Source organism: Rhipicephalus microplus, chromosome X, assembly GCF_043290135.1.
Source record: "Rhipicephalus microplus isolate Deutch F79 chromosome X, USDA_Rmic, whole genome shotgun sequence".
Taxonomy (NCBI): Eukaryota; Metazoa; Arthropoda; class Arachnida; order Ixodida; family Ixodidae; genus Rhipicephalus; species Rhipicephalus microplus.
The window spans coordinates 163,012,647-163,031,164 of record NC_134710.1 but is presented as its reverse complement, the minus strand read 5'-3'; the positions used below and the strand labels follow the sequence as shown (position 1 = coordinate 163,031,164).

At 53.3% G+C, this 18,518-nt stretch overlaps 53 non-coding genes across 53 annotated transcripts; all 53 read right to left on the bottom strand.

The window, feature by feature from the left end:
* Nucleotides 1–821: 821 nt before the first annotated feature.
* Nucleotides 822–903, bottom strand: TRNAS-GCU (transfer RNA serine (anticodon GCU)). Its single transcript has one exon. It is a non-coding gene; the product is annotated as a tRNA-Ser (tRNA).
* Nucleotides 904–983: 80 nt separating this feature from the next.
* On the bottom strand, nt 984–1,065 carry TRNAS-GCU (transfer RNA serine (anticodon GCU)). Its single transcript has one exon. It is a non-coding gene; the product is annotated as a tRNA-Ser (tRNA).
* Nucleotides 1,066–1,305: 240 nt separating this feature from the next.
* Nucleotides 1,306–1,387, bottom strand: TRNAS-GCU (transfer RNA serine (anticodon GCU)). The gene has a single exon. It is a non-coding gene; the product is annotated as a tRNA-Ser (tRNA).
* An 82-nt stretch (nt 1,388–1,469) lies between these two features.
* TRNAS-GCU (transfer RNA serine (anticodon GCU)) lies at nt 1,470–1,551 on the bottom strand. The gene has a single exon. It is a non-coding gene; the product is annotated as a tRNA-Ser (tRNA).
* A 79-nt stretch (nt 1,552–1,630) lies between these two features.
* Nucleotides 1,631–1,712, bottom strand: TRNAS-GCU (transfer RNA serine (anticodon GCU)). The gene has a single exon. It is a non-coding gene; the product is annotated as a tRNA-Ser (tRNA).
* A 245-nt stretch (nt 1,713–1,957) lies between these two features.
* On the bottom strand, nt 1,958–2,039 carry TRNAS-GCU (transfer RNA serine (anticodon GCU)). Its single transcript has one exon. It is a non-coding gene; the product is annotated as a tRNA-Ser (tRNA).
* An 83-nt stretch (nt 2,040–2,122) lies between these two features.
* On the bottom strand, nt 2,123–2,204 carry TRNAS-GCU (transfer RNA serine (anticodon GCU)). Its single transcript has one exon. It is a non-coding gene; the product is annotated as a tRNA-Ser (tRNA).
* A 560-nt stretch (nt 2,205–2,764) lies between these two features.
* On the bottom strand, nt 2,765–2,846 carry TRNAS-GCU (transfer RNA serine (anticodon GCU)). Its single transcript has one exon. It is a non-coding gene; the product is annotated as a tRNA-Ser (tRNA).
* Nucleotides 2,847–3,240: 394 nt separating this feature from the next.
* Nucleotides 3,241–3,322, bottom strand: TRNAS-GCU (transfer RNA serine (anticodon GCU)). The gene has a single exon. It is a non-coding gene; the product is annotated as a tRNA-Ser (tRNA).
* A 562-nt stretch (nt 3,323–3,884) lies between these two features.
* On the bottom strand, nt 3,885–3,966 carry TRNAS-GCU (transfer RNA serine (anticodon GCU)). The gene has a single exon. It is a non-coding gene; the product is annotated as a tRNA-Ser (tRNA).
* An 81-nt stretch (nt 3,967–4,047) lies between these two features.
* TRNAS-GCU (transfer RNA serine (anticodon GCU)) lies at nt 4,048–4,129 on the bottom strand. The gene has a single exon. It is a non-coding gene; the product is annotated as a tRNA-Ser (tRNA).
* A 242-nt stretch (nt 4,130–4,371) lies between these two features.
* On the bottom strand, nt 4,372–4,453 carry TRNAS-GCU (transfer RNA serine (anticodon GCU)). The gene has a single exon. It is a non-coding gene; the product is annotated as a tRNA-Ser (tRNA).
* An 80-nt stretch (nt 4,454–4,533) lies between these two features.
* On the bottom strand, nt 4,534–4,615 carry TRNAS-GCU (transfer RNA serine (anticodon GCU)). The gene has a single exon. It is a non-coding gene; the product is annotated as a tRNA-Ser (tRNA).
* An 81-nt stretch (nt 4,616–4,696) lies between these two features.
* On the bottom strand, nt 4,697–4,778 carry TRNAS-GCU (transfer RNA serine (anticodon GCU)). Its single transcript has one exon. It is a non-coding gene; the product is annotated as a tRNA-Ser (tRNA).
* Nucleotides 4,779–5,018: 240 nt separating this feature from the next.
* Nucleotides 5,019–5,100, bottom strand: TRNAS-GCU (transfer RNA serine (anticodon GCU)). Its single transcript has one exon. It is a non-coding gene; the product is annotated as a tRNA-Ser (tRNA).
* Nucleotides 5,101–5,179: 79 nt separating this feature from the next.
* On the bottom strand, nt 5,180–5,261 carry TRNAS-GCU (transfer RNA serine (anticodon GCU)). Its single transcript has one exon. It is a non-coding gene; the product is annotated as a tRNA-Ser (tRNA).
* An 81-nt stretch (nt 5,262–5,342) lies between these two features.
* TRNAS-GCU (transfer RNA serine (anticodon GCU)) lies at nt 5,343–5,424 on the bottom strand. The gene has a single exon. It is a non-coding gene; the product is annotated as a tRNA-Ser (tRNA).
* A 79-nt stretch (nt 5,425–5,503) lies between these two features.
* TRNAS-GCU (transfer RNA serine (anticodon GCU)) lies at nt 5,504–5,585 on the bottom strand. The gene has a single exon. It is a non-coding gene; the product is annotated as a tRNA-Ser (tRNA).
* A 719-nt stretch (nt 5,586–6,304) lies between these two features.
* Nucleotides 6,305–6,386, bottom strand: TRNAS-GCU (transfer RNA serine (anticodon GCU)). The gene has a single exon. It is a non-coding gene; the product is annotated as a tRNA-Ser (tRNA).
* A 556-nt stretch (nt 6,387–6,942) lies between these two features.
* TRNAS-GCU (transfer RNA serine (anticodon GCU)) lies at nt 6,943–7,024 on the bottom strand. The gene has a single exon. It is a non-coding gene; the product is annotated as a tRNA-Ser (tRNA).
* Nucleotides 7,025–7,267: 243 nt separating this feature from the next.
* On the bottom strand, nt 7,268–7,349 carry TRNAS-GCU (transfer RNA serine (anticodon GCU)). The gene has a single exon. It is a non-coding gene; the product is annotated as a tRNA-Ser (tRNA).
* An 80-nt stretch (nt 7,350–7,429) lies between these two features.
* TRNAS-GCU (transfer RNA serine (anticodon GCU)) lies at nt 7,430–7,511 on the bottom strand. The gene has a single exon. It is a non-coding gene; the product is annotated as a tRNA-Ser (tRNA).
* An 80-nt stretch (nt 7,512–7,591) lies between these two features.
* Nucleotides 7,592–7,673, bottom strand: TRNAS-GCU (transfer RNA serine (anticodon GCU)). The gene has a single exon. It is a non-coding gene; the product is annotated as a tRNA-Ser (tRNA).
* Nucleotides 7,674–8,080: 407 nt separating this feature from the next.
* TRNAS-GCU (transfer RNA serine (anticodon GCU)) lies at nt 8,081–8,162 on the bottom strand. Its single transcript has one exon. It is a non-coding gene; the product is annotated as a tRNA-Ser (tRNA).
* A 1,044-nt stretch (nt 8,163–9,206) lies between these two features.
* Nucleotides 9,207–9,288, bottom strand: TRNAS-GCU (transfer RNA serine (anticodon GCU)). The gene has a single exon. It is a non-coding gene; the product is annotated as a tRNA-Ser (tRNA).
* Nucleotides 9,289–9,530: 242 nt separating this feature from the next.
* On the bottom strand, nt 9,531–9,612 carry TRNAS-GCU (transfer RNA serine (anticodon GCU)). Its single transcript has one exon. It is a non-coding gene; the product is annotated as a tRNA-Ser (tRNA).
* Nucleotides 9,613–9,692: 80 nt separating this feature from the next.
* TRNAS-GCU (transfer RNA serine (anticodon GCU)) lies at nt 9,693–9,774 on the bottom strand. Its single transcript has one exon. It is a non-coding gene; the product is annotated as a tRNA-Ser (tRNA).
* An 81-nt stretch (nt 9,775–9,855) lies between these two features.
* On the bottom strand, nt 9,856–9,937 carry TRNAS-GCU (transfer RNA serine (anticodon GCU)). The gene has a single exon. It is a non-coding gene; the product is annotated as a tRNA-Ser (tRNA).
* Nucleotides 9,938–10,177: 240 nt separating this feature from the next.
* On the bottom strand, nt 10,178–10,259 carry TRNAS-GCU (transfer RNA serine (anticodon GCU)). Its single transcript has one exon. It is a non-coding gene; the product is annotated as a tRNA-Ser (tRNA).
* A 79-nt stretch (nt 10,260–10,338) lies between these two features.
* On the bottom strand, nt 10,339–10,420 carry TRNAS-GCU (transfer RNA serine (anticodon GCU)). The gene has a single exon. It is a non-coding gene; the product is annotated as a tRNA-Ser (tRNA).
* Nucleotides 10,421–10,501: 81 nt separating this feature from the next.
* On the bottom strand, nt 10,502–10,583 carry TRNAS-GCU (transfer RNA serine (anticodon GCU)). The gene has a single exon. It is a non-coding gene; the product is annotated as a tRNA-Ser (tRNA).
* Nucleotides 10,584–10,662: 79 nt separating this feature from the next.
* TRNAS-GCU (transfer RNA serine (anticodon GCU)) lies at nt 10,663–10,744 on the bottom strand. The gene has a single exon. It is a non-coding gene; the product is annotated as a tRNA-Ser (tRNA).
* Nucleotides 10,745–11,463: 719 nt separating this feature from the next.
* On the bottom strand, nt 11,464–11,545 carry TRNAS-GCU (transfer RNA serine (anticodon GCU)). Its single transcript has one exon. It is a non-coding gene; the product is annotated as a tRNA-Ser (tRNA).
* Nucleotides 11,546–12,100: 555 nt separating this feature from the next.
* Nucleotides 12,101–12,182, bottom strand: TRNAS-GCU (transfer RNA serine (anticodon GCU)). The gene has a single exon. It is a non-coding gene; the product is annotated as a tRNA-Ser (tRNA).
* A 243-nt stretch (nt 12,183–12,425) lies between these two features.
* TRNAS-GCU (transfer RNA serine (anticodon GCU)) lies at nt 12,426–12,507 on the bottom strand. Its single transcript has one exon. It is a non-coding gene; the product is annotated as a tRNA-Ser (tRNA).
* An 80-nt stretch (nt 12,508–12,587) lies between these two features.
* On the bottom strand, nt 12,588–12,669 carry TRNAS-GCU (transfer RNA serine (anticodon GCU)). Its single transcript has one exon. It is a non-coding gene; the product is annotated as a tRNA-Ser (tRNA).
* An 80-nt stretch (nt 12,670–12,749) lies between these two features.
* On the bottom strand, nt 12,750–12,831 carry TRNAS-GCU (transfer RNA serine (anticodon GCU)). The gene has a single exon. It is a non-coding gene; the product is annotated as a tRNA-Ser (tRNA).
* Nucleotides 12,832–13,239: 408 nt separating this feature from the next.
* On the bottom strand, nt 13,240–13,321 carry TRNAS-GCU (transfer RNA serine (anticodon GCU)). Its single transcript has one exon. It is a non-coding gene; the product is annotated as a tRNA-Ser (tRNA).
* Nucleotides 13,322–14,581: 1,260 nt separating this feature from the next.
* TRNAS-GCU (transfer RNA serine (anticodon GCU)) lies at nt 14,582–14,663 on the bottom strand. The gene has a single exon. It is a non-coding gene; the product is annotated as a tRNA-Ser (tRNA).
* An 80-nt stretch (nt 14,664–14,743) lies between these two features.
* On the bottom strand, nt 14,744–14,825 carry TRNAS-GCU (transfer RNA serine (anticodon GCU)). Its single transcript has one exon. It is a non-coding gene; the product is annotated as a tRNA-Ser (tRNA).
* A 240-nt stretch (nt 14,826–15,065) lies between these two features.
* Nucleotides 15,066–15,147, bottom strand: TRNAS-GCU (transfer RNA serine (anticodon GCU)). The gene has a single exon. It is a non-coding gene; the product is annotated as a tRNA-Ser (tRNA).
* An 82-nt stretch (nt 15,148–15,229) lies between these two features.
* On the bottom strand, nt 15,230–15,311 carry TRNAS-GCU (transfer RNA serine (anticodon GCU)). The gene has a single exon. It is a non-coding gene; the product is annotated as a tRNA-Ser (tRNA).
* A 79-nt stretch (nt 15,312–15,390) lies between these two features.
* On the bottom strand, nt 15,391–15,472 carry TRNAS-GCU (transfer RNA serine (anticodon GCU)). Its single transcript has one exon. It is a non-coding gene; the product is annotated as a tRNA-Ser (tRNA).
* An 81-nt stretch (nt 15,473–15,553) lies between these two features.
* Nucleotides 15,554–15,635, bottom strand: TRNAS-GCU (transfer RNA serine (anticodon GCU)). Its single transcript has one exon. It is a non-coding gene; the product is annotated as a tRNA-Ser (tRNA).
* An 82-nt stretch (nt 15,636–15,717) lies between these two features.
* Nucleotides 15,718–15,799, bottom strand: TRNAS-GCU (transfer RNA serine (anticodon GCU)). The gene has a single exon. It is a non-coding gene; the product is annotated as a tRNA-Ser (tRNA).
* Nucleotides 15,800–16,499: 700 nt separating this feature from the next.
* TRNAS-GCU (transfer RNA serine (anticodon GCU)) lies at nt 16,500–16,581 on the bottom strand. Its single transcript has one exon. It is a non-coding gene; the product is annotated as a tRNA-Ser (tRNA).
* A 394-nt stretch (nt 16,582–16,975) lies between these two features.
* On the bottom strand, nt 16,976–17,057 carry TRNAS-GCU (transfer RNA serine (anticodon GCU)). Its single transcript has one exon. It is a non-coding gene; the product is annotated as a tRNA-Ser (tRNA).
* Nucleotides 17,058–17,137: 80 nt separating this feature from the next.
* Nucleotides 17,138–17,219, bottom strand: TRNAS-GCU (transfer RNA serine (anticodon GCU)). The gene has a single exon. It is a non-coding gene; the product is annotated as a tRNA-Ser (tRNA).
* Nucleotides 17,220–17,300: 81 nt separating this feature from the next.
* On the bottom strand, nt 17,301–17,382 carry TRNAS-GCU (transfer RNA serine (anticodon GCU)). Its single transcript has one exon. It is a non-coding gene; the product is annotated as a tRNA-Ser (tRNA).
* Nucleotides 17,383–17,623: 241 nt separating this feature from the next.
* TRNAS-GCU (transfer RNA serine (anticodon GCU)) lies at nt 17,624–17,705 on the bottom strand. Its single transcript has one exon. It is a non-coding gene; the product is annotated as a tRNA-Ser (tRNA).
* Nucleotides 17,706–17,785: 80 nt separating this feature from the next.
* TRNAS-GCU (transfer RNA serine (anticodon GCU)) lies at nt 17,786–17,867 on the bottom strand. The gene has a single exon. It is a non-coding gene; the product is annotated as a tRNA-Ser (tRNA).
* An 81-nt stretch (nt 17,868–17,948) lies between these two features.
* Nucleotides 17,949–18,030, bottom strand: TRNAS-GCU (transfer RNA serine (anticodon GCU)). Its single transcript has one exon. It is a non-coding gene; the product is annotated as a tRNA-Ser (tRNA).
* Nucleotides 18,031–18,430: 400 nt separating this feature from the next.
* TRNAS-GCU (transfer RNA serine (anticodon GCU)) lies at nt 18,431–18,512 on the bottom strand. The gene has a single exon. It is a non-coding gene; the product is annotated as a tRNA-Ser (tRNA).
* Between the last annotated feature and the right edge of the window lie 6 nt (nt 18,513–18,518).

Sequence of the window (18,518 nt, the reverse complement as noted above, 5' to 3'; positions counted from 1 at the left end):
ATGAATTAGCAGTCCATCGCCTTAACCTGTCGGCCACCTCGTCCGCCTTGCAGGCCATTCGTGCAGCTTACACACTAGTGTCGTAGAGAGATCACTGGGCGAACAAAAAAAGTTACGCGACTCGGCGAGGATGGGATTGGAACCCACGCGGGTAGAGCCCAATGAATTAGCAGTCCATCGCCTTAAGCCCAAACTCCATAAGCGCGAAAATGCACGCGACAGCGACGAGCGACGCTATAAGCGACGAAACATGGCGTTCGCGCGACGTGTCGCGGGGTAGTTTTCGCGCGATCGCTCGGTTTTCCAGATTTGGAAACCGTCGCTCATCGCCCGGAAGTGCTGGGCTCAAGCAGCCAATAGCGAAAAACCGGAAAAGACGAAGACTACATAGGTGCACGTGACCCTGCCCGAGTCACGTATGCACAACAAGAAATAACGCAATGTTTATTACGCATGCGCATATAAAAATGCTGCAAGGCAATAATAAACACTTTCCGTTTCATTACACAACAATATATCTCATTTTTAAATTGGAAACCGCTCGGTACGCGGTTTTCTTGGTGCGAGTTGACGGCCTTATGCCAGCAACAGTGGAATTCGCTCGCTGAAGCCGTCGCGTGAATGAGGTTTGCCTGCGCTAGCGACTGATCGCGCGACGCCGGTCTACGTCGCGTCGCTCGTCGCTGTCGCGTGCATTTTCGCGCTTATGGAGTTTGGGCTTTAACCTGTCGCCAGCTCGTCCGCCTTGCAGGCCATTCGTGCAGCTTACACACTAGTGTCGAAGACCGATCACAAGGAGAACAAAAAAAAGTTACGCGACTCGACGAGGATGGGATTCGAACCCACGCGGGCAGAGTCCAATAGATTAGCAGTCCATCGCTTTAACCTCTCGGCCACCTCGTCCGCCTTGCAGGCCATTTGTGCAGCTTACACACTAGTCTCGAAGACCAATCACTGGGAGAACAAAAAAAAGTTACGCGACTCAACGAGGATGGGATTCGAACCCACGCGGGCAGAGCCCAATGGATTAGCAGTCCATCGCCTTAACCTCTCGGCCACCTCGCCCGCCTTGCAGGCCATTCATGCAGCTTAAGCGCTAGTGACGAAGACCGATCACTAGGAGAACAAAAAAGTTAGGCGACTCGAAAAGGATGGGATTCGAGCCCACGCGGGCAGAGCTCAATGGATTAGCAGTTCATCGTCTTCACCTCTCGGCAACCTCGTCCGCCTCGCAGGCCATTCGTGCAGCTTACACACTAGTGTCGAAGACCAATCACTGGGAGAAGAAAAAAAATTTACGTGACTCGACGAGGATAGGATTCGAACCCACGCGGGCAGAGCCCAATGGATTAGCAGTCTATCGCCTTAACCTCTCGGCCACCTCGTTCGCCTTGCAGGCTATTCGTGCAGCTTAAGCACTAGTGTCGTAGACCGATCACTGGGAGAACAAAAAATAAACTTACGTGACTCGACGAGGATGGGATTCGAACCCACGCGGGAAGAGCCCATTGGATTAGCAGTCCATCGCCTAAACTTCTCGGCTACCTCGTCTGCCCTGCTGGCCATCTGTGCAGCTTACACACTAGCGTCGTAGACCGATGACTGGTAGAACAAGAAAAGTTTTATGACTCGACGAGGATGGGATTCGAACCCACGCGGGCAGAGCCCAATGGATTAGCAGTCCATCGCCTTAACCTCCCGGCCACCTCGTCCGCCTTGCAAGCCATTCGTGCAGCTTACTCACAAGTGTCATAGACAGATCACTGAAAGAACAGAAAAAAATTTACGCGACTCGACGAGGATGGGATTCAAACACACGCGGGCAGAGCCCAATGAATTAGCAGTCCATCGCCTTAACCTCTCGGTCACCTCGTCCGCCTTGCAGGCCATCTGTGCAGATTACTCACTAGTGTCGAAGACCGATCACTAGGAGAACAGAAAAAAAAGTTACGCGACTCGACGAGGATGGGATTCAAACCCACGCGGGCAGAGCCCAATGAATTAGCAGTTCATCGCCTTAACCTCTCGGTCACCTCGCCCGCCTTGCAGGCCATCTGTGCAGCTTACTCACTAGTGTCGAAGACCGATCACTGGGAGAACAGAAAAAAAAAGTTACGCGACTCGACGAGGATGGGATTCGAACCCACGCGGGCAGAGCCATATGGATTAGCAGTCCATCGCCTTAACCTCTCGGCCACCTCGTCCGCCTTGCACCCCAACCGTGCAGCTTACACACTAGTGTCGTAGACGGATCACTGGGAAACAAAAAAAAGTTACGCGACTCGACGAGGATGGGATTAAAACCCACGCGGGCAGAGCCCAGGGATTTAGCCGTCTATCGCCTTAACCTCGCGGCCACCTCGTCTGCCTTGCAGGCCATTCGTGCTGCTTACACACTAGTGTCGAAGACTGATTACTGGGAGAACAAAAAAAGTTACGCGACTCCACGAGGATGGGATTCGAACCCACGTGGGCCGACCCCAATAAATTAGCAGACAATCTCTTTAACCTCTCGGCCACCTCTACCGCCTTGCAGGCCATTCGGGCAGCTCACACACTAGTGTCGAAGACCAATCACTCGGAGAAAAAAAAAGTTACGCAACTCGACGAGGATGGGATTCGAACCCACGCAGGCAGAGCTCAATGGATTAGAAGTCCATCGCCTTAACCTCTCGTCACCTCGTCCGCCTTGCAGGCCAACCGTGCAGCTTACACAATAGTGTCGAAGACCGATCACTGGGAGAACAAAAAAAGTTACGTGACTCGACGAGGATGGGATTCGAACCCACGTGGGCAGTGCCCAATGGATTAGCAGTCCATCGCCTTAACTTCTCGGCCACCTCGTCCGCCTTGCAGGCCACCCGTGCAGCTTACACACTAGTGTCGAAGACTTATTACTGGGAGAAAAAAAAACTTACGCGACTCGACGAGGATGGGATTCGAACCCACGCGGGCCGAGCCCAATAAATGAGCAGTCAATCTTTAACCTCTCGGCTACCTCGTCCACCTTGCAGGCCATTCGTGCAGCTTTCACACTAGTGTTGAAGACCGATCACTGGGAAAAAAAGTTACGCGACTCGACGAGGATGGGATTCGAACACACGCGGGGAGAGCTCAATAGATTAGCAGTCCATTGCCTTAACATCTCGGCCACCTCGTCCGCCTTGCACCCCATCCGTGCAGCTTACACACTAGTGTCGAAGACCGATCACTGGGAGAAGAAAAAAAAGTTTCGCGACTCGACGAGGATGGGATTCGAACTCACGCGGGCAGAGCCATATGGATTAGCAGTCCATCGCCTTAACCTCTCGGCCACCTCGTCCGCCTTGCACCCCAACCGTGCAGCTTACACACTAGTGTCGTAGACGGATCACTGGGAAAACAAAAAAAAGTTACGCGACTCGACGAGGATGGGATTAAAACCCACGCGGGCAGAGCCCAGGGATTTAGCAGTCTATCGCCTTAACCTCGCGGCCACCTCGTCTGCCTTGCAGGCCATTCGTACGGCTTACACACTAGTGTCGTAGACAGATCACTGGAAAACAAAATGAGTTACGTGACTCGACGAGGATGAGATTCGAACCCACGCGGAATGAGCCCAATGGATTAGCAGTCCATCGCCATAACCTCCCGGCCACCTCGTCCGCCTTGCAAACCACCCGTGCAGCTTACACACTATTGTCGAAGACTGATTACTGGGAGAACAAAAAAAGTTACGCGACTCGACGAGGATGGGATTCGAACCCACGCGGGCTGAGCCCAATAAATTAGCAGTCAATCTCTTAACCTCTCGGCGACCACGTCTGCCTTGCAAGCCATTCGTGCAGCTTACACACTAGTGCCGTAGACAGATCACTGAAAGAACAAAAAAAAGTTACGCGACTCGACGAGGATGGGATTCAAACCCAAGCGGGCAGAGCCCAATGAATTAGCAGTCCATCGCCTTAACCTCTCGGTCACCTCGTCCGCCTTGCAGGGCATCTGTGCAGCTTACACACTAGTGTCGAAGACCAATCACTGGGAGAACAGAAAAAAAGTTACGCGACTCGACGAGGATGGGATTCGAACCCACGCGGGCAGAGCCCATTGGATTAGCAGTCCATCGCCTGAACCTCTCGGCCACCTCGTCCACCTTGTAGGCCATTCGTGCAGCTTACACACTAGTGACGAAGACCGATCACTGCGAGAACAAAAAAAAGTTACCTGACTCCACGAGGATGGGATTCAAACTCAAGCGGGCAGAGCCCAACGAATTAGCAGTCCATGGCCTTAACCTCTCGGTCACCTCGTCCGCCTTGCAGGGCATCTGTGCAGCTTACACACTAGTGTCGAAGACCAATCACTGCAAGAACAAAAAAAAGGTACGCGACTCGACGAGGATGGGATTCGAACCCACGCGGGCAGAGCCCAATGAATTAGCAGTCCATCGCCTTAACTTCTCGGACACCTCGTCCGCCTTGCAGGCCATCCGTGCAGCTTACACACTAGTGTCGAAGACCGATCACTGGGAGAACAACAAAAAGTTGCGCTACTCGACGAGGTTGGGATTCAAACCCACGCGGGCAGAGCCCAATGGATTAGCAGTCCATCGCCTTAACCTTTCGGCCAGCTCGTCCGCCATGCAGGCCATACGTTCAGCTTACACAATAGTGTCGAAGACCGGTCACTGGGAGAACAAAAACAAAGTTACGCGACTCGACGACGATGGGATTCGAACCCACGCGGGCAGAGCTCAATGGATTAGCAATCCATCGCCTTAACTTCTCGGCCACCTCGTCCGCCGCTCAGGCTACCCGTGCAGCTTACACACTAGTGTCGAAGACTAATTACTGGGCGAACAAAAAAAAGTTACGCGACTCGACGAGGATGGGATTCGAACCCACGCGGGCCGAGCCCAATAAATTAGCAGTCAATCTCTTTAACCTCACGGCCACCTCATCCGCCTTGCAGGCCATTCGTGCAGCTTACACACTAGTGTCGAAGACCGATCACTCGGAAAAAACAAAAGTTACGCGACTCAACGAGGCTGGGATTCGAACCCACGCGGGCAGAGCTCAATGAATTAGCAGTCCATCGCCTTCACCTCTCAGCCACCTCGTCCGCCTTGCAGGCCATCCGTGCAGCTTACACATTTGTGTCGAAGACCGATCACTGGGAGAACAAAAAAAGTTACGCGACTCAACGAGGATGGGATTCGAACCCACGCGGGCAGAGCCCAATGGATTAGCAGTCTATCGCCTTAACTTCTCGGCCACCTCGTCCACCTTGCAGGGCACCCGTGAAGCTTACACACTAGTGTCGAAGACTGATTACAGGGAGAACAATACAAAAGTTACGCGACTCGACGAGGATGGGATTCGAACCCACGCGGGCAGAGCTCAATGGATTAGCAGTCCATCGCCTTAACCTCTCGGCCACCTCGTCCGTCTTGCAGGCCATCCGTGCAGCTTACACACTAGTGTCGAATACCGATCACTGGGAGAAGAAAAAATTTTACGTGACTCGACGAGGATGGGATTTGAACCAACGCGGGCAGAGCCCAATGGATTAGCAGTCCATCGCCTTAACCTGTCGGCCACCTCATCCGCCTTGCAGGCTACCCGTGCAGCTTACACACTAGTGTCGAAGACCGATCACTGCGAGAACAAAAAAAGTTACGCGACTCGACGAGGATGGGATTCGAACCCACGCGGGCAGAGCCCAATCGATTAGCAGTCTATCGCCTTAACTTCTGGCCACCTCGTCCACCTTGCAGGCCACCCGTGAAGCTTACACACTAGTGTCGAAGACTGATTACAGGGAGAACAATAAAAAAGTTACGCGACCCGACGAGGATGGGATTCGAACCCACGCGAGCCCAGCCCAATAAATTAGCTGTCAATCCTTAACCTCTCGGCCACCTTGTCCACCTTGCAGGCCATTCGTGCAGCTTTCACACTAGTGTTGAAGACCGATCACTGGGAGAAAAAAAAGTTACGCGACTCGACAAGGATGGGATTCGAACACACGCGGGCAGAGCACAATAGATTCGCAGTCAATCCTTAACCTCTCGGCCACCTTGTCCGCATTGCACCCCATCCGTGCAGCTTACGTACTAGTGTCATAGACCCATCACTGGGAGAACAAAAAAAGTTACGCGAGACGACGATTATGGGATACGAACCCACGCGGGCAGAGCCCAAATAATTAGCAGTCCATCGCCTTAACCTCTCGGCCACCTCGTCCGCCTTGCAGGCCATCCGTGCAGCTTACACAGTATTGTCGAAGACCGATCACTGGGAGAACAAAAAAAAATTGCGCGACTCGACGAGGATGGGAGTCGAACCCACGTGGGCAGAGCCCAATGGATTAGCAGTCCATCGCCTTAACCTCTCGGCCACCTCGTCCGCCTTGCAGGCCATTCGTGCAGCTTACACACTAGTGTCGTAGAAAGATCACTGGGAGAACAAAAAGAAGTTTCGCGACTTGACCAGGATGAGATTCGAACCCACGCGGGCCGAGCCCAATAAATTAGCAGTCAATCGCCTTAACTTCTCGGCCACCTCGTCCGCCTTGCAGGCCACCCGTGCAGCTTACACACTAGTGTCGAAGACTTATTACAGGGAGAACAAAAAAAACTTACGCGACTCGACGAGGATGGGATTCGAACCCACGTGGGCCGAGCCCAATAAATGAGCCGTCAATCCTTAACTTCTCGGCCACCTCGTCCGCCTTGCAGGCCATTCGTGCCGCTTTAACACTAGTGTTGAAGACCGATCAATGGGAAAAAAAGTTACGCGACTCGACGAGGATGGGATTCGGACACACGCGGGCCGAGCCCAATAAATTAGCAGTCAATCACCTTAAGCTCTCGGCCACCTCGTCCGCCTTGCACCCCAACCGTGCAGCTTACACACTAGTGTCACGACTGATTACTGGGAGAACAAAAAAAGTTACGCGACTCGACGACAATGGGATTCGAACCCACGCAGGCAGAGCCCAACGGATTAGCAGTCCCCCGCCTTAACCTCTCGGCCACCTCATCCGCCTTGCTGTCCACCCGTGCAGCTTACACACTAGTGTCGAAGACCGATCACTGGGAGAACAATAAACAAGTTACGCGACTCGACGAGGATGGGATTCGAACGCACGCGGGCAGAACCCAATGGATTAGCAGTCCATCGTCTTAACCTCTCGGCCAGCTCGTCCGCCTTGCAGGATGTTCGTGCAGCTTACACACTAGTGTCGAAGACCGATCACTGGGAGATCAAAAAAAAGTTTCGCGACTCGACGAGGATGGGATTCGAACCCACGCGGGCAGAGCCCAATGGCTTAGCACTCCATCGCCTTAACCTCTCGGCCACCACGTCCGCCTTGCAGGCCATTCGTGCAGCTTACACACTACTTTCGAAGACCAATCACTGGGAGAAGAAAAAAAAGTTACGCGACTCGACGAGGATGGGATTCGAACCCACTCGGGCAGAGCCCAATCGATTAGCAGTCCATCGCCTTAACCTCTCGGCCACCTCGTCCGCCTTGCAGGCCATTCGTGCAGCTTACACACTAGTGTCGCAGACAGATCTCTGAAGGAACAAAAAAAAGTTACGCGACTCGACGAGGATGGGATTCAAACCCACGCGGGACGAGCCCAATGAATTAGCAGTCCATCGCCTTAACCTCTCGGTCACCTCGTCCGCCTTGCAGGCCATCTGTGCCGCTTACTCACTAGTGTCGAAGACCGATCACTGGGAGAACAGAAAAAAGTTACGCGACTGGACGAGTATGGGATTCGAACCCACGCGGGCTGAGCCCAATGAATTAGCAGTCCATCGCCTTAACCTCTCTGTCACCTCGTCCGCCTTGCAGGCCATCTGTGCAGCTTACTCACTAGTGTCGAAGACCGATCACTGGGAGAACAGAAAAAAAGTTACGCGACTGGACGAGTATGGGATTCGAACACACACGGAGGCAAGACTCAATAGATTAGCAGTCCATCGCCTTAACTTCTCGGCCACCTCGTACGCCTCTCACCCCATCCGTGCAGCTTACACACTAGTGTCGAAGACCAATCACTGGGAGAAGAAAAAGAAGTTACGCGACTCGACGAGGATGGGATTCGAACCCACGCGGGCAGAGCCAAATGGATTAGCAGTCCATCGCCTTAACCACTCGGCCACCTCGTCCTCCTTGCAGGCCTTTCGTGCAGCTTACACACTAGTGTCGTAGACAGATCACTGGGAGAACAAAACAAGTTACGCGACTCGACGAGGATGGGATTTGAACCCACGCGTGCAGAGCCCAATGGATTAGCATTTCATCGCCCTAACCTCTCGGCCACCTCGTCCGCCTTGCAGGCCATTCGTGTAGCTTACACACTAGTGTCATAGAGAGATCACTGGGCGAACAAAAATATTACACGACTCGACGAGGATGGGAGTGGAAACCATGCGGGCAGAGCCCAATGAATTAGCAGTCCATCGCCTTAACCTGTCGGCCACCTCGTCCGCCTTGCAGGCCATTCGTGCAGCTTACACACTAGTGTCGTAGACAGATCACTGGGAGAACAAAAAAAAGTTACGCGACTCGATGAGGATAGGATTCAAACCCACGCTGCAGAGCCCAGGGATTTAGCAGTCCATCGCCTTAACCTCTCGGCCACCTCGTCCGCCTTGCACCCCAACCGTGCAGCTTACACACTAGTGTCGTAGACGGATCACTGGGAAAACAAAAAAAAGTTACGCGACTCGACGAGGATGGGATTAAAACCCACGCGGGCAGAGCCCAGGGATTTAGCAGTCTATCGCCTTAACCTCGCGGCCACCTCGTCTGCCTTGCAGGCCATTCGTACGGCTTACACACTAGTGTCGTAGACAGATCACTGGAAAACAAAATGAGTTACGTGACTCGACGAGGATGAGATTCGAACCCACGCGGAATGAGCCCAATGGATTAGCAGTCCATCGCCATAACCTCCCGGCCACCTCGTCCGCCTTGCAAACCACCCGTGCAGCTTACACACTATTGTCGAAGACTGATTACTGGGAGAACAAAAAAAGTTACGCGACTCGACGAGGATGGGATTCGAACCCACGCGGGCTGAGCCCAATAAATTAGCAGTCAATCTCTTAACCTCTCGGCGACCACGTCTGCCTTGCAAGCCATTCGTGCAGCTTACACACTAGTGCCGTAGACAGATCACTGAAAGAACAAAAAAAAGTTACGCGACTCGACGAGGATGGGATTCGAACCCACGCGGGCAGAGCCCATTGGATTAGCAGTCCATCGCCTGAACCTCTCGGCCACCTCGTCCACCTTGTAGGCCATTCGTGCAGCTTACACACTAGTGACGAAGACCGATCACTGCGAGAACAAAAAAAAGTTACCTGACTCCACGAGGATGGGATTCAAACTCAAGCGGGCAGAGCCCAACGAATTAGCAGTCCATGGCCTTAACCTCTCGGTCACCTCGTCCGCCTTGCAGGGCATCTGTGCAGCTTACACACTAGTGTCGAAGACCAATCACTGCAAGAACAAAAAAAAGGTACGCGACTCGACGAGGATGGGATTCGAACCCACGCGGGCAGAGCCCAATGAATTAGCAGTCCATCGCCTTAACTTCTCGGACACCTCGTCCGCCTTGCAGGCCATCCGTGCAGCTTACACACTAGTGTCGAAGACCGATCACTGGGAGAACAACAAAAAGTTGCGCTACTCGACGAGGTTGGGATTCAAACCCACGCGGGCAGAGCCCAATGGATTAGCAGTCCATCGCCTTAACCTTTCGGCCAGCTCGTCCGCCATGCAGGCCATACGTTCAGCTTACACAATAGTGTCGAAGACCGATCACTGGGAGAACAAAAACAAAGTTACGCGACTCGACGACGATGGGATTCGAACCCACGCGGGCAGAGCTCAATGGATTAGCAATCCATCGCCTTAACTTCTCGGCCACCTCGTCCGCCGCTCAGGCTACCCGTGCAGCTTACACACTAGTGTCGAAGACTAATTACTGGGCGAACAAAAAAAAGTTACGCGACTCGACGAGGATGGGATTCGAACCCACGCGGGCCGAGCCCAATAAATTAGCAGTCAATCTCTTTAACCTCACGGCCACCTCATCCGCCTTGCAGGCCATTCGTGCAGCTTACACACTAGTGTCGAAGACCGATCACTCGGAAAAAACAAAAGTTACGCGACTCAACGAGGCTGGGATTCGAACCCACGCGGGCAGAGCTCAATGAATTAGCAGTCCATCGCCTTCACCTCTCAGCCACCTCGTCCGCCTTGCAGGCCATCCGTGCAGCTTACACATTTGTGTCGAAGACCGATCACTGGGAGAACAAAAAAAGTTACGCGACTCAACGAGGATGGGATTCGAACCCACGCGGGCAGAGCCCAATGGATTAGCAGTCTATCGCCTTAACTTCTCGGCCACCTCGTCCACCTTGCAGGGCACCCGTGAAGCTTACACACTAGTGTCGAAGACTGATTACAGGGAGAACAATACAAAAGTTACGCGACTCGACGAGGATGGGATTCGAACCCACGCGGGCAGAGCTCAATGGATTAGCAGTCCATCGCCTTAACCTCTCGGCCACCTCGTCCGTCTTGCAGGCCATCCGTGCAGCTTACACACTAGTGTCGAATACCGATCACTGGGAGAAGAAAAAATTTTACGTGACTCGACGAGGATGGGATTTGAACCAACGCGGGCAGAGCCCAATGGATTAGCAGTCCATCGCCTTAACCTGTCGGCCACCTCATCCGCCTTGCAGGCTACCCGTGCAGCTTACACACTAGTGTCGAAGACCGATCACTGCGAGAACAAAAAAAGTTACGCGACTCGACGAGGATGGGATTCGAACCCACGCGGGCAGAGCCCAATCGATTAGCAGTCTATCGCCTTAACTTCTGGCCACCTCGTCCACCTTGCAGGCCACCCGTGAAGCTTACACACTAGTGTCGAAGACTGATTACAGGGAGAACAATAAAAAAGTTACGCGACCCGACGAGGATGGGATTCGAACCCACGCGAGCCCAGCCCAATAAATTAGCTGTCAATCCTTAACCTCTCGGCCACCTTGTCCACCTTGCAGGCCATTCGTGCAGCTTTCACACTAGTGTTGAAGACCGATCACTGGGAGAAAAAAAAGTTACGCGACTCGACAAGGATGGGATTCGAACACACGCGGGCAGAGCACAATAGATTCGCAGTCAATCCTTAACCTCTCGGCCACCTTGTCCGCATTGCACCCCATCCGTGCAGCTTACGTACTAGTGTCATAGACCCATCACTGGGAGAACAAAAAAAGTTACGCGAGACGACGATGATGGGATACGAACCCACGCGGGCAGAGCCCAAATAATTAGCAGTCCATCGCCTTAACCTCTCGGCCACCTCGTCCGCCTTGCAGGCCATCCGTGCAGCTTACACAGTATTGTCGAAGACCGATCACTGGGAGAACAAAAAAAAATTGCGCGACTCGACGAGGATGGGAGTCGAACCCACGTGGGCAGAGCCCAATGGATTAGCAGTCCATCGCCTTAACCTCTCGGCCACCTCGTCCGCCTTGCAGGCCATTCGTGCAGCTTACACACTAGTGTCGTAGAAAGATCACTGGGAGAACAAAAATAAGTTTCGCGACTTGACCAGGATGAGATTCGAACCCACGCGGGCCGAGCCCAATAAATTAGCAGTCAATCGCCTTAACTTCTCGGCCACCTCGTCCGCCTTGCAGGCCACCCGTGCAGCTTACACACTAGTGTCGAAGACTTATTACAGGGAGAACAAAAAAACTTACGCGACTCGACGAGGATGGGATTCGAACCCACGTGGGCCGAGCCCAATAAATGAGCCGTCAATCCTTAACTTCTCGGCCACCTCGTCCGCCTTGCAGGCCATTCGTGCCGCTTTAACACTAGTGTTGAAGACCGATCAATGGGAAAAAAAGTTACGCGACTCGACGAGGATGGGATTCGGACACACGCGGGCCGAGCCCAATAAATTAGCAGTCAATCACCTTAAGCTCTCGGCCACCTCGTCCGCCTTGCACCCCAACCGTGCAGCTTACACACTAGTGTCACGACTGATTACTGGGAGAACAAAAAAAGTTACGCGACTCGACGACAATGGGATTCGAACCCACGCAGGCAGAGCCCAACGGATTAGCAGTCCCCCGCCTTAACCTCTCGGCCACCTCATCCGCCTTGCTGTCCACCCGTGCAGCTTACACACTAGTGTCGAAGACCGATCACTGCGAGAACAATAAACAAGTTACGCGACTCGACGAGGATGGGATTCGAACGCACGCGGGCAGAACCCAATGGATTAGCAGTCCATCGTCTTAACCTCTCGGCCAGCTCGTCCGCCTTGCAGGATGTTCGTGCAGCTTACACACTAGTGTCGAAGACCGATCACTGGGAGATCAAAAAAAAGTTTCGCGACTCGACGAGGATGGGATTCGAACCCACGCGGGCAGAGCCCAATGGCTTAGCACTCCATCGCCTTAACCTCTCGGCCACCACGTCCGCCTTGCAGGCCATTCGTGCAGCTTACACACTACTTTCGAAGACCAATCACTGGGAGAAGAAAAAAAAGTTACGCGACTCGACGAGGATGGGATTCGAACCCACTCGGGCAGAGCCCAATCGATTAGCAGTCCATCGCCTTAACCTCTCGGCCACCTCGTCCGCCTTGCAGGCCATTCGTGCAGCTTACACACTAGTGTCGCAGACAGATCTCTGAAGGAACAAAAAAAAGTTACGCGACTCGACGAGGATGGGATTCAAACCCACGCGGGACGAGCCCAATGAATTAGCAGTCCATCGCCTTAACCTCTCGGTCACCTCGTCCGCCTTGCAGGCCATCTGTGCCGCTTACTCACTAGTGTCGAAGACCGATCACTGGGAGAACAGAAAAAAAGTTACGCGACTGGACGAGTATGGGATTCGAACCCACGCGGGCTGAGCCCAATGAATTAGCAGTCCATCGCCTTAACCTCTCTGTCACCTCGTCCGCCTTGCAGGCCATCTGTGCAGCTTACTCACTAGTGTCGAAGACCGATCACTGGGAGAACAGAAAAAAAGTTACGCGACTGGACGAGTATGGGATTCGAACACACACGGAGGCAAGACTCAATAGATTAGCAGTCCATCGCCTTAACTTCTCGGCCACCTCGTACGCCTCTCACCCCATCCGTGCAGCTTACACACTAGTGTCGAAGACCAATCACTGGGAGAAGAAAAAGAAGTTACGCGACTCGACGAGGATGGGATTCGAACCCACGCGGGCAGAGCCAAATGGATTAGCAGTCCATCGCCTTAACCACTCGGCCACCTCGTCCTCTTTGCAGGCCTTTCGTGCAGCTTACACACTAGTGTCGTAGACAGATCACTGAGAGAACAAAACAAGTTACGCGACTCGACGAGGATGGGATTTGAACCCACGCGTGCAGAGCCCAATGGATTAGCATTTCATCGCCCTAACCTCTCGGCCACCTCGTCCGCCTTGCAGGCCATTCGTGTAGCTTACACACTAGTGTCATAGAGAGATCACTGGGCGAACAAAAATATTACACGACTCGACGAGGATGGGAGTGGAAACCATGCGGGCAGAGCCCAATGAATTAGCAGTCCATCGCCTTAACCTGTCGGCCACCTCGTCCGCCTTGCAGGCCATTCGTGCAGCTTACACACTAGTGTCGTAGACAGATCACTGGGAGAACAAAAAAAAGTTACGCGACTCGATGAGGATAGGATTCAAACCCACGCTGCAGAGCCCAGGGATTTAGCAGTCCATCGCCTTAACCTCTTGGCCACCTCGTCCCCCTTGCAGGCCATCCGTGCAGCTTACACACTAGTGTCGTAGAGAGATCACTGGGCGAACAAAAAAAGTTACGCGACTCGGCGAGGATGGGATTGGAACCCACGCGGGTAGAGCCCAATGAATTAGCAGTCCATCGCCTTAAGCCCAAACTCCATAAGCGCGAAAATGCACGCGACAGCGACGAGCGACGCTATGAGCGACAAAACATGGCGTTCGCGCGACGTGTCGCGGGGTAGTTTTCGCGCGATCGCTCGGTTCTCCAGATTTGGAAACCGTCGCTCATCGCCCGGAAGTGCTGGGCTCAAGCAGCCAATAGCGAAAAACCGGAAAAGACGAAGACTACATAGGTGCACGTGACCCTGCCCGAGTCACGTATGCACAACAAGAAATAACGCAATGTTTATTACGCATGCGCATATAAAAATGGTGCAAGGCAATAATGAACACTTTCCGTTTCATTACACAACAATATATCTCATTTTTAAATTGGAAACTGCTCGGTACGCGGTTTTCTTGGTGCGAGTTGACGGCCTTATGCCAGCAACAGTGGAATTCGCTCGCTGAAGCCGTCGCGTGAATGAGGTTTGCCTGCGCTAGCGACTGATCGCGCGACGCCGGTCTACGTCGCGTCGCTCGTCGCTGTCGCGTGCATTTTCGCGCTTATGGAGTTTGGGCTTTAACCTGTCGCCAGCTCGTCCGCCTTGCAGGCCATTCGTGCAGCTTACACACTAGTGTCGAAGACCGATCACAAGGAGAACAAAAAAAAGTTACGCGACTCGACGAGGATGGGATTCGAACCCACGCGGGCAGAGTCCAATAGATTAGCAGTCCATCGCTTTAACCTCTCGGCCACCTCGTCCGCCTTGCAGGCCATTTGTGCAGCTTACACACTAGTCTCGAAGACCAATCACTGGGAGAACAAAAAAAAGTTACGCGACTCGACGAGGATGGGATTCGAACCCACGCGGGCAGAGCCCAATGGATTAGCAGTCCTTCGCCTTAACCTCTCGGCCACCTCGCCCGCCTTGCAGGCCATTCATGCAGCTTAAGCGCTAGTGACGAAGACCGATCACTAGGAGAACAAAAAAGTTAGGCGACTCGAAAAGGATGGGATTCGAGCCCACGCGGGCAGAGCTCAATGGATTAGCAGTCCATCGTCTTCACCTCTCGGCAACCTCGTCCGCCTCGCAGGCCATTCGTGCAGCTTACACACTAGTGTCGAAGACCAATCACTGGGAGAAGAAAAAAAATTTACGTGACTCGACGAGGATAGGATTCGAACCCACGCGGGCAGAGCCCAATGGATTAGCAGTCTATCGCCTTAACCTCTCGGCCACCTCGTTCGCCTTGCAGGCTATTCGTGCAGCTTAAGCACTAGTGTCGTAGACCGATCACTGGGAGAACAAAAAATAAACTTACGTGACTCGACGAGGATGGGATTCGAACCCACGCGGGAAGAGCCCATTGGATTAGCAGTCCATCGCCTAAACTTCTCGGCTACCTCGTCTGCCTTGCTGGCCATCTGTGCAGCTTACACACTAGCGTCGTAGACCGATGACTGGTAGAACAAGAAAAGTTTTATGACTCGACGAGGATGGGATTCGAACCCACGCGGGCAGAGCCCAATGGATTAGCAGTCCATCGCCTTAACCTCCCGGCCACCTCGTCCGCCTTGCAAGCCATTCGTGCAGCTTACTCACAAGTGTCATAGACAGATCACTGAAAGAACAGAAAAAAAGTTACGCGACTCGACGAGGATGGGATTCAAACCCACGCGGGCAGAGCCCAATGAATTAGCAGTCCATCGCCTTAACCTCTCGGTCACCTCGTCCGCCTTGCAGGCCATCTGTGCAGATTACTCACTAGTGTCGAAGACCGATCACTAGGAGAACAGAAAAAAAAGTTACGCGACTCGACGAGGATGGGATTCGAACCCACGCGGGCAGAGCCCAATGGATTAGCAGTCCATCGCCTTAACCTCTCGGCAACCTCGTCCGCCTTGCACCCCATCCGTACAGCTTACACACACGATCACTGGGAAAAAAAGTTACGCGACGTGACGAGGATGGGATTCGAACCCACGCGGGCAGAGCCCCATGTATTAGCAGTCCATCGCCTTAATTTCTCGGCCTCCTCCTCCGCCTTGCAGGCCTTTCGTGCAGCTTACACACTAGTGTCGTAGACAGATCACTGGGAGAACAAAACAAGTTACACGACTCGACGAGGATGGGATTCGAACCCACGCGGGCAGAGCCCAATGGATTAGCAGTCCATCTAACCTCTCGGCCACCTCGTCCGCCTTGCAGGCCATTCGTGCAGCTTACACACTAGTGTCGAAGACTGATTACTGGGAGAACAAAAAAAGTTACGCGACTCCACGAGGATGGGATTCGAACCCACGTGGGCCGACCCCAATAAATTAGAAGACAATCTCTTTAACCTCTCGGCCACCTCTACCGCCTTGCAGGCCATTCGGGCAGCTCACACACTAGTGTCAAAGACCAATCACTCGGAGAAAAAAAAAGTTACGCGACTCGACGAGGATGGGATTCGAACCCACGCAGGCAGAGCTCAATGGATTAGAAGTCCATCGCCTTAACCTCTCGTCACCTCGTCCGCCTTGCAGGCCAACCGTGCAGCTTACACAATAGTGTCGAAGACCGATAACTGGGAGAACAAAAAAAGTTACGCGACTCGACGAGGATGGGATTCGAACCCACGTGGGCAGTGCCCAATGGATTAGCAGTCCATCGCCTTAACTTCTCGGCCACCTCGTCCGCCTTGCAGGTCACCCGTGCAGCTTACACACTAGTGTCGAAGACTTATTACTGGGAGAAAAAAAAACTTACGCTACTCGACGAGGATGGGATTTGAACCCACGTGGGCCGAGCCCAATAAATGAGCAGTCAATCTTTAACCTCTCGGCCACCTCGTCCACCTTGCAGGCCATTCGTGCAGCTTTCACACTAGTGTTGAAGACCGATCACTGGGAAAAAAAGTTACGCGACTCGACGAGGATGGGATTCGAACACACGCGGGGAGAGCTCAATAGATTAGCAGTCCATTGCGTTAACATCTCGGCCACCTCATCCGCCTTGCACCCCATCCGTGCAGCTTACACACTAGTGTCGAAGACCGATCACTGGGAGAAGAAAAAAAAGTTTCGCGACTCGACGAGGATGGGATTCGAACTCACGCGGGCAGAGCCATATGGATTAGCAGTCCATCGCCTTAACCTCTCGGCCACCTCGTCCGCCTTGCACCCCAACCGTGCAGCTTACACACTAGTGCCGTAGACAGATCACTGAAAGAACAAAAAAAAGTTACGCGACTCGACGAGGATGGGATTCAAACCCAAGCGGGCAGAGCCCAATGAATTAGCAGTCCATCGCCTTAACCTCTCGGTCACCTCGTCCGCCTTGCAGGGCATCTGTGCAGCTTACACACTAGTGTCGAAGACCAATCACTGGGAGAACAGAAAAAAAGTTACGCGACTCGACGAGGATGGGATTCGAACCCACGCGGGCAGAGCCCATTGGATTAGCAGTCCATCGCCTGAACCTCTCGGCCACCTCGTCCACCTTGTAGGCCATTCGTGCAGCTTACACACTAGTGACGAAGACCGATCACTGCGAGAACAAAAAAAGTTACCTGACTCCACGAGGATGGGATTCAAACTCAAGCGGGAAGAGCCCAACGAATTAGCAGTCCATGGCCTTAACCTCTCGGTCACCTCGTCCGCCTTGCAGGGCATCTGTGCAGCTTACACACTAGTGTCGAAGACCAATCACTGCAAGAACAATAAAAAGGTACGCGACTCGACGAGGATGGGATTCGAACCCACGCGGGCAGAGCCCAATGAATTAGCAGTCCATCGCCTTAACTTCTCGGACACCTCGTCCGCCTTGCAGGCCATCCGTGCAGCTTACACACTAGTGTCGAAGACCGATCACTGGGAGAACAACAAAAAGTTGCGCGACTCGACGAGGTTGGGATTCAAACCCACGCGGGCAGAGCCCAATGGATTAGCAGTCCATCGCCTTAACCTTTCGGCCAGCTCGTCCGCCATGCAGGCCATACGTTCAGCTTACACAATAGTGTCGAAGACCGATCACTGGGAGAACAAAAACAAAGTTACGCGACTCGACGAGGATGGGATTCGAACCCACACGGGCAGAGCTCAATGGATTAGCAATCCATCGCCTTAACTTCTCGGCCACCTCGTCCGCCGCTCAGGCTACCCGTGCAGCTTACACACTAGTGTCGAAGACTAATTACTGGGAGAACAAAAAAAGTTACGCGACTCGACGAGGATGGGATTCGAACCCACGCGGGCCGAGCCCAATAAATTAGCAGTCAATCTCTTTAACCTCACGGCCACCTCATCCGCCTTGCAGGCCATTCGTGCAGCTTACACACTAGTGTCGAAGACCGATCACTCGGAAAAAACAAAAGTTACGCGACTCAACGAGGCTGGGATTCGAACCCACGCGGGCAGAGCTCAATGAATTAGCAGTCCATCGTCTTCACCTCTCAGCCACCTCGTCCGCCTTGCAGGCCATCCGTGCAGCTTACACATTTGTGTCGAAGACCGATCACTGGGAGAACAAAAAAAGTTACGCGACTCGACGAGGATGGGATTCGAACCCACGTGGGCAGAGCCCAATGGATTAGCAGTCTATCGCATTAACTTCTCGGCCACCTCGTCCACCTT